This window comes from Nannospalax galili, unplaced genomic scaffold (genome assembly GCF_000622305.1).
Source record: "Nannospalax galili isolate Female #2095 unplaced genomic scaffold, S.galili_v1.0 scaffold203, whole genome shotgun sequence".
Lineage (NCBI taxonomy): Eukaryota > Metazoa > Chordata > Mammalia > Rodentia > Spalacidae > Nannospalax > Nannospalax galili.
The window spans coordinates 3,014,457-3,031,144 of NW_008351640.1; positions in this window are offsets into that span (position 1 = coordinate 3,014,457).

A 16,688-nucleotide genomic window follows, 5' to 3' on the forward strand; every position below is an offset into this window, starting at 1 on the left:
TAGAAAGAGACTTATTTTTGCATCAGAATTGCTGATTTACTGATATCAAAGACACCAACAAAAACACTTTGAAACCGCTTGCATCATAGGCACCCTCCTCTAACGCTGAAGCATGGGATCATTAGTTTCCACACTGATGACTGTATCTGAATTTCTTGCTTTTTGAAATTACTATTGATATACCAATATTGTAGGGTGTAGCTTACTTCTAGTCAAGGTTTCTAAGCCAGGCTTGGAGGCTCACTCCAGTGATCCCATCATATGCAAGGCTGGAACAGGAGGACAGTCACTTGTTGGAAGCCAGCTTGACCTACATAATGAGCTCCAGTCTAACCTGGGCTACAGACTGAGACACTTTCCAGTAAAACAAAACAATATAAAAATAGCAAAAGCCTTTCTGTTTTGGATAGTACATAATTTTCACATACCTGCTCAGAAATGTTCTGTGCAAACAAATTAGCTTTCACCAGTACACCTGTAGGTTTCAGAGAATTCTGTTTTCAAGAAAAAGACGGCATTTCCTTTGATCAGGACAAATGGACTTTGCAGGTTTGGTTCCACTAATCATAGGTTAGTTTAACGACCTTTTCATGTACTACAGCCTCATAACTGCTTCTCCCATAAGACAATAATTGATTAAACACCAGGGTGGACTGCCTTGTTTTGCATTAGAAGCCACTATGAGTTAAATAAGCCCCTGGCTACTCAGACATTTTTAGACACAGTCACAATTTTGATAAAACCTTATTGAGACAACAACTCTTGGCTATGCTATGTACTAAAAGATAAATATATGAGATAAATCAGACAAAGCTTTTGTTTTGATAGCCTAGAGAAATTTCCAGAGAAATCTAAGGGTATAATCAGTGCTAGGATAAGATGTATGTGAAAAATTCTGAGAGATTGTTGGAGGACGAATGAATCAGAATAAAGAACCAGTGACTGCTCGTTCTCACCTATCAGTGTGGCACAGTAAAATACTGTTTTGGTTTTTTTTGTTTGTTTAGGTGAATTATTATTATTTTTTTGTATTTATGTCTGGTGGACTTACAGAGTGTGTGCAGGACACCAGATAATGTAGCTGTATGGTTCAGAAACATTGCAGAAGAATTAAGAAGCATGTTATGGAAAAAAAAATATGATTGTGATCTTTGTCCACACAATTAAATAGATTAAGCAGACTTTTAAGCTGGATGTACTGTCAAGGTAATTGCCCATCAATGCCCAAAATACGTATGATTGATTAGTAAAACAACCTTTAAACCCAGGAAGTAGGAAACAGCTGTAGAAATGTGCATTCCAAAGATGGCCCAATTGCTCATCTGATATGGCCATGGAAGATGATACAGAACCCTGTGGAAGAGGTATTTCTGTGTATGCATATGTTGTGTCTGTGCATGAATGTGTGTGTGTGTGTGTGCGTGTATGTGTGTGTGTGTGTGTGTGTGTGTGTCTATAGGCACAGGCACCCATAAGAGTGTGGAGACCATAAAAATGCACCAGATCTCTCAGAGCTATTTACATGCATTTGTTGGACCCATGTCCTGTTAAATACATGCTGGGATTAGAACTCCAAACATTTCATTGCTTTTGAGAATTTATGAGATGAGTGTTTTTCAACCTTTGGATGATCCAGGATGGCATCCTTTTGTTACGGTTTGTGATCTTAATACTATGCAGTCACTTTTTTCAAGTGATTTAATTTGTTCACAGGTCTCAGAGGTTAAGATAGAAGCATATTTGGTGGAGGAAGGGAGGGAGGGAGGGAGGGAGGGAGGGAGAGAGAGAGAGAAGCATTTGACTCATACAACTATTCATAAATTTGTTTCTGATGACATCCCTGCATGGAAATTTTGAATCGTCTCTCATGGGGAGAAAGAATACGCATTACTAGGGAGATCTGCAATGAACTGAATATTTGTTGATTAGGAATCAGACAGTTTTGCCATTAGACCCACTCATCAAATATTTCTGGCCTTTGATCATGTAATGTGGTCGCATATCTGGTCCTAGAGTGATTAAGTATCATGTTTGATTAATTCCAACAGAACCACTGGGGTTTAGTTTTAACCCAGAGAAACTGAGATTTGTCTCTAAAGTACAACAGGATGAGTTACCAGGCTGTGCCTAGTAGGTTAGGTATATATAATAATTCTTTATGAAAGCAGTATATCCCTTTTAATGGCATGCCAGTTTCTGCAAACACATGCCTTTTCTCTTTTTCCTACATAGAATCTTTAATAAAGGGGAGATGGTTAAATATAAAATTCTTCCTTGGGACTGGAGAAATGGCTATGTGATTAGCTGTGCTTGCTGCTCCAAGTTCAGTTCCTTAGCACCCACATTGGGTGGCTCATAATCTCTTGGAACTCCAGCTCCAGAGGACCTGAAACTGTCTTCTGACCTCTGTAGGTCTATAACTCATTGAATAACTATGGTTTACTGTGAAAACAGGACACATTAGTAAAAAGAAAGCAAGATTCTGGAGATTATAAAGGTACAAGAACTTTTCTCGGGTTCTTCGATGTTTAGGACATCTACTCTGAGAGTCTAGACACCCTTCCACAGGAGTTCATTTCATACCTGACAGGCATATCAGAGAGCAGGCAAACCAGAAGGAGGGGATTTGCTAATTCTCTCTGAGATTCCACTCCGGTCTGTATAAAATGTTATTAATCAGCACACTATATTTACCCCTTTAAGTACTTCATTTATCACCAGGCAATGAATCCCAAACTTCTTTGAATTTTAATGATGAAGGAAAACAATTCCCAGCACTTTGAGATCACCACTCTAATCCCCTTATTCCACAAATGAGGAAATCTGAAGTACCAGGATGATGAGGGAATTTTCTAAAGTCACACAGCTGGCAAGTGGCTATGTCTAAAATCTTCACATGCTTTGCATATTAATTTGGTGAAACTGGTAGCATGTGTCCCTAGGGATACCCTGAGGTGTTTTTTTTCAAATATTTTATTTATTATTTTTATGTGTATGTGTGTATTGCCTGCATGTAGGTAAGTGCACCCATGTCCTGCAATGCCTGCAGAGGACAGAGGAGGCTCTCAGATCCCCTGGAACTGGAGCTATGGACAGTTGTTAGCTGCCATGTGGGTGCTGGGATTCAAACTGGATCTTCTGCAAGAACAGCCAGTGATCTTAACAGCTAACCCATCTCTCCAGCTGCCCCCCCCCCCCCGGAGATTTTTAAGATTTTTTTTGTTTTTTTGTGGAATAGATATTTCTGATAGTGGAATCAAAATAAGAGATTGGATTCTGGGGCTGAGAGATGGCTCGTGTTAAGAATACTTACTGCTCTACCAGAGCACCTGGGTTCAGTTCCCAGCACCCATAAGGTAGCTAACACCCATCTTTAACTCTAATTCCCAAGGATTCTATGCCCTATTCTGGCCTTTTCAGGGACCAGGCCCACACAAGGAGCTCTTACAGACATGTCAGCAACACACTCATACACATACAATAAGAATAAATAAAATCTCTAATAAAAAAGATTGTATTCTAAGCTATGTAGATAGCAAAATGTTTAAATATTGACTATAAGATACTGTAGTCAAACATAGAAGCACACTTTCCATTTTATTACTGGCATAACATTTTAAAGGGGGAAAATAACATTGGTAAGAAATTCCAATATCATTTTCTCAACAACAATTAAAATGAAAAGCTTTCGCTGGACATGGTGGTGCATGCCTTCAATCCCAGCACTTGAGAGGCAGAGGCAGGAGGATTTCTGAGTTCAAGGCCAGTTTGGTTTACATAGTGCCAGGACAGCTGGGGCTATAGGGAGACCCTGTCTCAGAAAGAACAAAAAAAAACCCTTTCTATAAATTAGAGACAGCACACTTTTAAACGACTAAGTCTTGGATATTTATGAAATGCAATCTACATAGAAAATGAATATTAACAAACAGGAAGGAATGATGACAAGTTTAAAGCAAAATACCCTTCTGACAGGCCAGTATTTCGATGAAACAAGGTACCTTAGAAATATGCTCTTTTTCTTTGAAGAAGACCCAGACCTACTCGAAATAAGATGCAATAATTTTTGCCAAAGTATGACAACCTATAGTAGTTCAAACTAGAGCCAAGTAGATATGAGTAGGCTGATCTTGAAATGTGATAGAGTTTAATGAAGTTTAAGATTTAAAAGACTGAATATTTTACTATGGCCATATCAGAATTTTGTAATTTCTATAAACTTTGTAATTGACTATCAGAGTATCACATATAGACAGACTGGCACGCACACACTGGTATGCATAAAGTCTCTGTCCTAACCAAAGTGTCTAACTATAAGAATGTAGGAATAGGGGTTTGAGAGATTTCTTAGCATTAAGGGCAATGGCTACTCCTGCAGAAGACACAAGTTCAGTTCCTAGCACCCACATGACAGCTAACAACCATAACATCAGTTCCAGAGGATCCAAAGTCTTCTTCTGATCTCCATGGGCATTGCACACACAGACGGGTACACTTACATACATGCAAGCAATACACTCATACACAAATAAACAAAAAAGACAGACTTGCCCACCTAGGACTCTGGTAAGTCTGATCCTACTCACTGCTTCTCTATTCCATTCTTTTGCACCCTCAACACTTCCAGCCTGCTCCACCCCCATCCTGCCCGCTGCTAGCCTTGGACCCAGGCCCAGTCAAATTCCTTTGCATCCTGATTCCTGGATTAGCTTTCTACCCTAGACTAGCTAAACCCCCTAGCATGGATTCCACTGGATCCTAACCTGTCTGTCACATTCCAGCCTTCCTACCACCCTGACCAGTCTACCTACTACCCTGTCGCACCAACTACCCAGAGCAGTCTACTAACTTCTAAGAACCTGAAGCATACAATTTATTTTTCGTACCTGAGCAAAAACCAACCAAGCTACTTAAACAATATAAACAGAGCCAAAATTCAATTAAACGAAGGCAGAATAGAAGTTCATACTAGACACACAACCAACAGAGAACATCCATATGCCCAAACGGCAGTAGAAAAACACCAATAATATGAAAAGTCAAGAGACTATGTCCCCATCAATACTCACTACTCCTACAGAAGGGCACAGCAATGAGAACCACACTAAGGAACCCCAAGATGCAGATTTAAAAGAACAATCACACACATGATTAAATACCTTAAAGAAAACACAAACAAGTCAAAGAACTCAAAGAGAATAGGCACAAACTTGTGATAGAAGCTCAAGAATATACAAATATGTGACTTAATGACATATCGAAAACAATTCAGGCCTTGAAAAATGCATTCACAAGAGAGAGAAGAAAATCAAACTGATATGAACGTGGAACTGAAAAACTGAAGCCAAATGGAAACAACAGGAGAAAGCTTCACAGGCAGAGTGAATAAAACAATAAATAGACACCAAACTGCATGACAGAGTTGAAGATCTGGACTCCTTAAGCAAAGACCATGCAAAAAAAAATTTTAAAAGCAAAAACAAAAATACAGGAATGGAATACACAGGAAACGTGGGACAACAAATCTATGCATCATAAACATACAGGAAGGAGAATAATCTCAGGTCAACAGCATTGACCAGATCTACAGCAGAATTATAGAAGACAACTTCTCTAAATTAAGGAAAGATATACCTACACAGATCCAAGAAGCACATAGAACACCAATTAGACATGACCAGAATAGAAACTCCCCATGGTATATCACAATAACAACACTAAATATACAGAACAAAGATAGGGTACTGAAAGCTATTAGAGAAAAACAACAGGTTACATATAAAGAAAAATCCATCAGAATTACAACTGACTTCAATGCAAACTATGAAAGCCAGAAGAGGCTGAACCAAAGTATTTCCAGTTCTACACAACCATAGATGCTAACCCCTAATAATTTATCCAGAAAAATTATCTATCACAGTCAAAGGGGAATGAAAAATTTTCCATGACATGAATAGGTTGAAAGAATTCATGTCCACCAAATCAACCTTACATAGAATACTCAAAGCATTACAAAGTACCAAAGATAAAAATGGGCATACCCAAGAGGCTACAGAAAGAAAAAAAAAAGAAAGGTATAATAACGGGAACACAAAATAGGATCACAAACACATAGAAAATAAAATGACAGTATCCAATTCCCATATTTCAATAAGAACACTAAATATCAATGGTCTCAACTCCCCTGACAAAAGTCACAGGATAATGGAATGGATCAAGAAATTAAACCCATCTTTTTGTTGTTTTCAAGAAACTTATCTTACCTTCAAGGATAGACACTACCTTAGGGTGAAAAGATGGAGAAACAAATAAGCAGGTGTTGAAATTCCAGCACCTGAAAAAATAAACTTAAAATTAAAACTAATCAGAGGAGATAAAAAGGGTCACTTCATTATAATCAAAGGAATAATTGTTCAAGAAGATATTACAATCATGAACATATATGCACCAAACTCAGTAGCACTCAATTTCATAAAAACGGTATTCTGGGACTTTAAAACACCCCAAGTCAATAATAGCAGGCGACTTTAATAACCCACTCTCTCCAATAGACCTTGCAATTGGTCAAAGAATAAACAGAGTGACATCTGAATTAAATGACAACTTACATGAAATGGACCTGAGATCTGCAGAATATTCCAACCAAGCACCAAAGAATACACTTTATACCAATTCATGAAAGTTTTTCTAAAATTGACCACATTCTGGGACACAAAACAAATCTCAACAAGCACTAAAAATTGAAATAATTCCATGAATTCTATCAGATCACAGTTCAATGAAGCTTATAATCAACAGCAAAAGAATCTCTAGTGACTACATGAAATCGTAGAGATTAAACAATACATTCTTGAACGATGAATGCGTCAAAGAAGAAATTAAGGAATAAATAAAAGTTTTCCTGGAGCTAAATGAAAATGAGAGGACAACACAACAAATCCTCTGGAATACCATAAAGCAGTCCTGACAGGGAAGTTCATAGCTCTTACTACCTACATTAAACCAACCAACGAACAAAAATCAGAAAGAGCACATGTAAATGACTTAATAGTACAACTCAAGTCTCAGGCAAGGCAAGAACAAATGAACTTCATACCAAGTAAATGAGAAGAAATAACAAAAATCAGAGCAGAAATTGATAAAAGATCAACAAAGAAAGCAATACAAAAATAAATAAATTTAAATCTGGTTTTTTGAAAAGCTAAACAAAATAGACAGACTCTTAGCCCAGTTAACCAAAAGAAAGAAAGAGCCAATCCAAATTAACAAAATCAGAGATGAAAGGGGAAACATCACCACAGACACCAAAAAAAAAAAAAAAAAAAAAAGGCCAGAACATTATAATGGACTATTTTTAAAATCTATAATCCATTAAATTTGAAAACATAAAAGAAATGGATGAATTTCTAAAGTAATGGACACCACAAAAGTTAAACCAAGAAGAGATCAACAGCTTAAATAGACCCATTACAAATAAGGAAATTAAAACAGTAATACAAAATTCCTTGACTGAAAAAAGCCCAGGCCCAGATGGATTCACAGCAGAATTCTACCATTCAAAGAAGATCTATAACCAACAGTGCTTAAAATATTCAAAAAAGATAGAAACAGAGGGAGAGATCATTCACTGCTGGTGCTAATGCAAACTCATGCAACCACTATGGAAACCAGTGTGGACAACTCTCAAAAAACTAAAAATGAATCTACTATGTGATCCAGTTGTACCACTCCTTGGCATATACCCAAAGGACTCACTCTACTGTAGGATACCTATATCCATGTTTGTTGCTGCTCTCTTCACAATAGCTAAGAAATGGAAAAATAAAACAAACAAAAAAACTAAATGTCCCTCATCTGATAAATGGAACATGAAAATGTGGTACATTTGCACAATGGAGTTCTACTTTGCAGTAAGAAAAGATGAAACTATGAAATTTTCAGGTAAATAGATGGAGCTATAAAGAGTATTATACTAAGTGAAGTAACATAAATGCAGAAAAGTAGGCAACGTGAGTTCTCTCTCATTTTCAGATTGTAGCATCAATCCCTTATGGGTGAGTGTATATATATATATATATATATGGAGTCGGGAAAATGGAAAGGATACACCACAAAGGTAAAGTAAGAGAAAGAACCTGAAACAGGGGAATAGTAGATAACAGATGTCACCAGAGAGGAGATGGGGAAAGTATGAGTGTTTGGCTGGGAGGGCAGGAGGGTATGGACTTTAAGAGGGCCATGTGGGGGATAGGGAACTAGGAGAGGGGGTATCTTGGGACACAGATATTATTGGGGGAATGTTGGGGATAACGGAGGTACCATGACTGAAGAGGGAGGAGGAAGGTCAGGTGGGAGGAAGAGAAAGTAGAGATGAATGGATCTTGAGTGGCTAGGGAAGTCAGAGGGAAATGTCTTTTCCCTGAAACCCTCTGAAAAACTGCACACACAGTGTCTGAACTGTAGTGTATATGTGTACATGGGGGGCCGTGTGTCTAGAAACAGAGTGTCAGACAGGTGAGACCTACCTTTGAGTGGTTGGTGAAAGTGACTCAATAGACTCCCAAAATAACACAAGCTCTTGGTTACCTCCCCAGAACTAGAAGAAAAGTTCCTACTGCTGAAGACAGGAATATTTGACACAAGACTTGGAACAATGGAGTAGAAACTGACCTGGAAGTCTTCTACCTGAACTTTAGCTCTCATAGTCTTAGGTCATAATATTCAAGGTGCAAAGGAAGAAATTCTATCCACGGTCCAACCCTGCCCTAAAGCCTAATAACTGTAATGACAGGCACAGCAATCTAACTCTATTGGTGCAGTATTGGCACTATTATCTGGGAGGTAATCAACAACTATCTAACTCGATATAAAGCTCTCCTGAAGGAAGTGAATGCATGAGTGGCACTGTAAATACAGCCAATTACACATGGCTGGAGAAGTCACAGATTCTACAGAAAATTCTATCTTTGTAATATCTCTAGCCAGATGAAACTTCTTACCATATGCTAAATATGAATCCTTATATTACAGATAAGCAAACCATACACCACTCATCAAAGAAGTCTCTTTTTGCAACAGATGAATCTTACAACTACTACAGAATCTTACAACTGGTCAGACACAGAGAATATACATCTGAGAGATACCCATTCCTAGGTGACGCATCTACTTGAACCTCTGCACTTAAAGCTCATGGAATATAGGGAAACAAGAGGTAGAGAGAAAAATAGTTGCATCCCCCAACTCTCACCAGTTAAGCTTCCTTATTCAACAGTGTGTGATACACACAGAAAGGAATACCTGGCCAAGTTTTAAAGAATGAGACTACAGAGTGTCTGTCTCTGGATAAGACACTTATATTAAAAATCACACATTCATGAATCAGGGACTGTTGTGAACTCACACATTCATGGATCAGGGACTGTTGTGAAAGTGAGGGTAGAAAGGTTGTAAGAGCCAGGCCTGGTTCATGAACAGAGGGAAGCAGAGGCTTTCAGGCCGCTGGAAACTTGCACATATGAACTGGTGGCAACAGTGGAACATTGAGCACAGGACCAACTCAATCAGACAAGGGACCAGAGTAGAGCAAGAAAAATGTGTGGTGGGTTAGCCATAAACTAGGAACTTTTGGAGAATGATTACTACTGGCTGAGGGAGAGTATGCCTTAGTTACAATCTCTAGAAAACTGATTAGACTCCAGCAGATGAATTTGCACCAAAGGATGAATTTGCAAATGCTTGACTGGATGGGACTTAACATGTATGGATGAGTCCATGAGGGCTGATGGGGGACTGGTGAGGCATGGATGGGGGAGGGGGTTTAAATTTGATTAAGAACTTTTACATGAAATGTAGAAAAGCTCAATAAAATTTTTAAAAATTAAAAATAGTAAATTTTAAAAAAGAATGTAGAAAGAAAGAATTAGGATTAAGTGCTGCTTAATCTCTCTCTCCAGTTTTCCCAGCTTCAAAGTCCATTCTTTGTTTCCTAGGTATGAACACTTGCCAGGTCACCCTGTTTCTGTCTAGGTGTCTCTGTTGCTCTTAAAATAGAGACACTACAAGCAATTATTTCACAATATCATTTACACTTGAACTGTTTGATTTATTTAATGCTTTCATCTTAAATATATGTGATGATGCCATCAGCTAATTCTCTTCTGAAGACATTTTTGAATAATATGACAAGGATAATTAATAATATGCTTCATTATATCTTATTTTTTAATGTGTTTTCACAAATACATTTTATTTATAGTATCAAACTTAAAGAAACTAGATTAAAATAGTTCAACCTCTGCTTACAAGAACCCCTCTTGTCAGCCCTCTAAGAATCAAATGTTGCTACAGTTAATAGCCTGGAACACAGTGACTTTTAAAAAAGTTTTTCAGTTAAAAAAAACTGAATAAATATTCTGTAGATCCAATTCCCTGGTGCTTCCATAAGGAAAGGGAGAAAGGAGTAGCGCAAAGCAAAGAAGAGATAAATGTGAATTTCTTTGGAGTGTGTGAAAACTGGAGAAACTCGAGAGAAATGTACTTCTGTTTTAAAAAAGGAATTTAAAGACATCTGGTTTTGCCATATTTTTATATGATTGTTAGTCATGGATTTAAACCAATAAACTCCCAGGGAGATTAAACAGATTTGTAGCCAGATGCTATAGCCTGGTGCTAGCATGCAGGGATCTGATGAAGTTACCAACTATGAAATGAGCAGAGGGATGCAATATTCCTCAGCACTCGAGAACAAAGACAGGGACAACGTGAGCATCTCGTGTGTGTGTGTGTGTGTGTGTGTGTGTGTGTGTGTGTGTGTGTGTGCAACTCTGCTCATTCATACACATATGTTAATATAAGAACAGGATATCAGATATCCCTCTTTTTCATTGCCTGCCTTATTCCCTTATTCCCAGAGTCTTTCTCTGAACCTTGAGCAAAGCTGGAGGCCAGAAAACCCCAGTGTTTCTCTTTTTTCTGCCACTCACCCCCAGCACAGCACTGGGGATACAGGCATATGTGGCCATACTTCATTAATTTTGTGGGTGCCAGGGATTTGAACTCAGATCCTTGTGTTTATGTTGCAAGCACTCTTACCCACTGAGCCAACTCTCAAGCCTCTAAAATACTTTTTGATGTTGATGGACATTCTTCTAAAATAAAGGAACATCTCAATCTTTTAAGAGTGTAGTTTTCAACCAGGAGCACTATCATCTCTACAGGGCTCTTTGTGAATATCTGGCAACCTTCTTAGTTATTATAGCTTACAGAGTGCAATTATCATCTAACACATAGAGGCCAGAGATGGTTCATAACATCCCAATTAATGGATAAGACAATTTCTCCCAAAGAAAAACATATTCAATGGAATATATAACTACTCTAGGGGTTGAGAAATTCTGCTATAATGAAAAGTTATGAGATTCTTTAGTACTTCAGAATTTCCATGCACAATGAACTCTGTAAGACCCATAATTAGAGTTTTGCTAATCTGGACTTTTAAGATTCTAGACCATTATAGTATGGATTCATCTGGCAGGGCACCAGACTTTAAAGATAAATATCTCATTATGAATCTTATTCATTGAAATCATATATCAAGTAATGAATTAATGTAAACCTGGTAGATAGAACAACCTTTGGATTCTTTAGTTAGTATTGGATTGACTTATTTCATTAACTACAAATTTTAGTTTCTTTGGCAAGAAGACCATCATGGGAAACCTCTGAGTAATCACAGAAATTATCTTAATAATGTAAGTGCATTACCAAAAATTCTCATTACTTCAAATAATTAACCTATAAAATATTGCCTTATAAGAATATGGGAGGCCATGGAATGGCTTATAAATGATTTATAAACGTGGACTTGTCTTTTTTAATATTGTATTTATTATTTTTATCTTTTCTGTATGAGTGCATTGCCTGCATATAGGTTAGTGCACCCTTGCCATGTTAGGCCCACTGAGGTCAGAAGAGGACATTGGATCCCCTGGAACTGGAGTTAGAAATGGTTGTTAGCCGCTATGTGGGTGCTGGTAACCAAACCCAGGTCCTCTGCAAGAGTAGCCGGTGCTTTTAACTGCTGAGCCACCCCTCTTGCCCTGTACACTTGTCTTTTCCAAGACAGTTTTTAGTGTGTAGATGCTAAAAGTATTTTTGTGAAGCAGAACTAACATTGATAAAGGAAAAAAAATAAGTCGTTCGAAGAAATATATTTTTAGAGGGAACTGGGCACTGAACTATAGGAACATATGTATTAGCTCATGTGCTGCCATCCCATCACTGTTTCAGATCTGACATACAACAAAAAATCCCTTCTAAACTAAAGCTGCACATTCTGATCTCACATCTTCATTGTGAAAGTATGTAGGAGAAAACAAATGGCAGACACAAAATCCAGGCTTATCATGTTTAAATGATTGTTGATTCCCTGTCACACCTGCTTAGTACAATTTGATAACAATCTTCTGTAACTCCATTTTCAGGGAATCCAACACCTTCTTTTGACCTCCTCAGGCATTGCACCACACGAGTACACTTACATACATACAAGCAATATCATCATAAACATAAAATAAAAATAATAAATAAAATAAAAAGAAAAATGAGCAACACCAGAATTTAAAAAAAAACAACAAAAACATTTCAAAAAATCTGAGGTGATGGCTCAGCAGGTAAGGTTACCTGTTGGAATTCTGACAACCTGAGTTTGATCTCTGGGACCCACATGATGGAAGGGGAGAACCAAATCCTGCAAGTTGTCCTCTGACCTGCATCCCTGGCCTGTGGAATCTGTATCACCCCCCCCACACACACCACACACACACACACACACACACACACACACACACACAGGCACACATATATGTAGACAGATAGATATAGCTATAGATGATATAGCTATATATAGAGATTAGATAGATGATAGATTCATAGATGATGATTGATAGATAGATGATAGATAGATAGATAGATGTCATTTGACAGGAGAATTTTTTAAAATTAAGAGCCAATTAAAAATATGTGGATGTAGGTATGAAAGCTGAGAAGGGTAATTTCTATGGGGTCCCCAGATACCAGCACTATTGCAAGGTGACTGAATCACAAAAGTGCTAGGCTCTTCAGTGAGCTAATCCATTGATGAGCTGAAGGAATGAGGTCATTGTTGAAGGACAGATCTTGTTTCTGGATTTTTCTCATCTCCCTTCAGCTTCCTGGCTGACATGAGTGAGGCAAGTTCTGCTTTCTTCCACCACTGCCTTCCTCTATGATGCTTCTGCCTTTCCATGGGCACAGAGACCACAGAGCCAGGTACATATGGACTGAAACTTCCAACAACTTTGAGCAAAATTAATTTTTTCTCTTTCAAGTTTAGTTGTATTTTTCAGGTATTTTATCACAGAAATGAAAAGTTGACACAAACTCAGTAGTCTGCTATATTCTTTTCCCGATTTTTAAAACTTACTGGTAAAGTTCTGAAAATTGCCGTTCTGACTTTTTTTTCTAAACCTCTGTCTAGAACTTGTAAAGCTAATTACTCTTGCCTTTACTTCTCCTTCACATCTCCCATTCATGATTCAATGACTTTCTTCTCCCCTTAGAGACAAAAGTTATTCAATTTGGGAGTCTTTTAGACTTTTAGATAGATCCACTGAAGGGGTACTCCAATTGCCTCACCTTGCGTCCCTGTTCAGCATGGAAGAAGCCAGAGCCCTCAGTGTCCCTATTTCCTATTGGCAATTTGGGTAACCCCTTCAGAGGGTGGTGTGATAAGAATAGGAGGTAGGAATTGGCTAGGCAGTTAGGGTAAAAAGGCCACAAAGAAATGTAGCCAGTTTCTGGGCTAAAAGTCAAAATGTCCTTGGGCCTGTTAGTAACACACACTATTCCAAAGGCCAAAAATGCCAAAATGTCAAAAGTATTTGGGAGCTTGTATCTAATAGTGGGCATGGATTTGATCAAAACACCTCATATGCATATATGAAATTCTCAATAAAGTTTTTGTAAAAATTTTTAAAAAAGAAAAACAAAATTTAGAATGAAAAAAAAATTTACTGGTACATTTCTTTTCCATTTGAAGAACATGCATCCACAGAATCAGGGAATCAAGCCACTTTAAAAAAGCAATGTAATGTGGAGTTTAAAGAGAAAGGACTGGAAACTGAAATTATATTTAGTGTTTCATGCTCAGGTACAATTAATATTTATGTTTCCAAAGACAAACTGCTTTATTTTTTTGTGAATTATGCTCTTGCATGTTGCTGTGAAGATTAAATAGGATGATACTGTAGAATATCAACCACCCTGTCTGCCTCTTTGAACTTATAAGCTTCTTGGTTTTCAGAGAAAATATATTTGCTAATAAGGCCTTCTCTGTACTGCGTGGAAAAATTACTGGGATCAATAAAACTTGTGGTGAACAATGACATTAAAGCATAAAATATTATTGTGAATGGGAAGCATGCTGTGAATTTTGTGCAAATCAAATGTGTTCACATACACACATTCATTTATAATTAGTAATGTCCCTGGCAGAGAAAAAAAAAAGCATTCTCTCTACCTGACACATATAACAAACTGATTGGCAGCTCTTTTTTTGTACAGGTGTGTGTGTGTGTGTGTGTGTGTGTGTGTTGTGTGTGTGTGTGTGTGTTCATTTAGCTCAATATAGCAGCTGATTGGATACTCACATTGTTTCCCTGACAGCCACTAAAGCTTTATTCAAGAAAATCCTGGCTATAGATGATTGCACAGTACACATGTAATTCTATAGTTAAAAGAATGAATTCCCATGGGCCTCAGTCAATGGGTTAACTTGATTCCAGAGAACTGGTCTCTGCTAATTAAAACATCAACTAACCATTCAAGTGCAGCAGTATGGTCAGTCTGAGGTAGATAATTGATTTGACAAGTACAATTCATAAATTTTCCATGAACTAATTAAATATGGTTTTGTTTATTTTCTATGGCAACTATGGTCCAAGTGGCATTTAATATATCAGTATATTCAACACAAGTGTAGGGATATATCACATGCTGAAATCTGCCATCCACTTCAGCATTTCTGATCACTGTCAAATATATATTGCTTCTGGTCTTAAAAACAGTTCAGGTCAAAACATATTTTTTTAGGAGCACAATAATGAAAGCAAACCAATATCAGATCTCCAGAGCTTAAAGTGATCAACTGGAAGCTCATCTAAATATACCATATGTGGAGTAAACTCTGAGTTATCTCAATCACCTATGAGCCTGAGTTCCTGAGCTTGAGAACCTGAGCCTGTCCTTGCTTGCTGATGTCAAAGCCATTTCTATGCCAATCATGGGTGTCCTTTGATGCTCTTGCTATTAATGCATCCTATAGTTTTCGTGTTGAATTGAGCTTCCAAGCTAAAAGACTCACTATCTCCTAAATCCACATGACTTCAAATCATTCACTACGTAATCAGTAAATTCCTGAGTCATATTTTGATTTTAGGGAACAAATAACGGATGAGTCCCCAAACTTATCATAATAAATAATCATATATGAACAAATGGTTCTCAGATACTCTGGTTTAATACACACCATTTGATGATTTTTGGAGATAAGATGTGTGTATTTGAAACCATTAATGGATGAGTCTCCAAATTTACCATAATAAATAATTATATATGAAAAAATTTTTCTCAGATACTCTGCTTTTAAAATTTGTCTTTGTTTATCATTTTTTATTTATAGTCAAAATCTTAATTTTAGAACCATTTCATTTAAGACAAGTAATATTCAAAAATCTGTGAATATTTAATAAATACCACTTGATGATTTTGGAGATAAGATGTATATATTTGAAACCATTACCATTGGTGGATAGCATAAAGTTATCCACCACCTGCAAAAGTTTCTTCCCATCCATTTTATTTATCAGTATATCTTTAATTTTATTGTTATATAATTAAAACACAGCATCAAATTTAACCCCTTAATAAAATTTTAAGTACTCAAGTACTAATTCTAGCAGTGTTTAGTAGAGACACTGTCTGGTAAAATAACAAAAATGGAACTATATACAATTTAATTAATATTCTCCTGAAAATCAGAATTATTTCTGCTTCTATGAGGAGTACTATGACAGATTTTTTAAATAAAAATGGAAATACATAGTGTTTGGTCTTCCATGTCTGGCTTATTAACATAATGTTCTTTAGGTTCCTCTATGATTTTGCAAATGGAAGAGTTTCTTAGCTTTTAAAAACCAGCAATAGACTACTATCCTCAGGCCTTTGGGGTAAGTCTATAGCGCAGCTCTCCACACCAGGACTCACTAAGCCACATTCACCCTTCCATCCCCCCCCTCTCCGTTCTATACTCCTAGTTTGAGCCCTGCGCCATTCCTAGTCTTGGGGCCCCAGACACCTGGGGAACCAATACTGCTTCCTGACCCTTCTTACCCAGAGCAACTCAGTCCCTTTCTTGGGCTCCAGGAGCACCTCTTCTGGTCCTGGCCCCACCCTCACCTCTCTCTGTTTCCCTGGGCCTGAACCACCGAAGAAGCCAAAATCACCACAGGAACGCTTGGAAATTAAACAACACACTCCTGAATGATGAATGGGTCAAAAGAGAAATTAAGAAAGAAATAAAAGTATTACTGGAATTAAATGAAAAGGACAATACAACACAACAAAACCTCTGGGACAGGCTGAAAGCC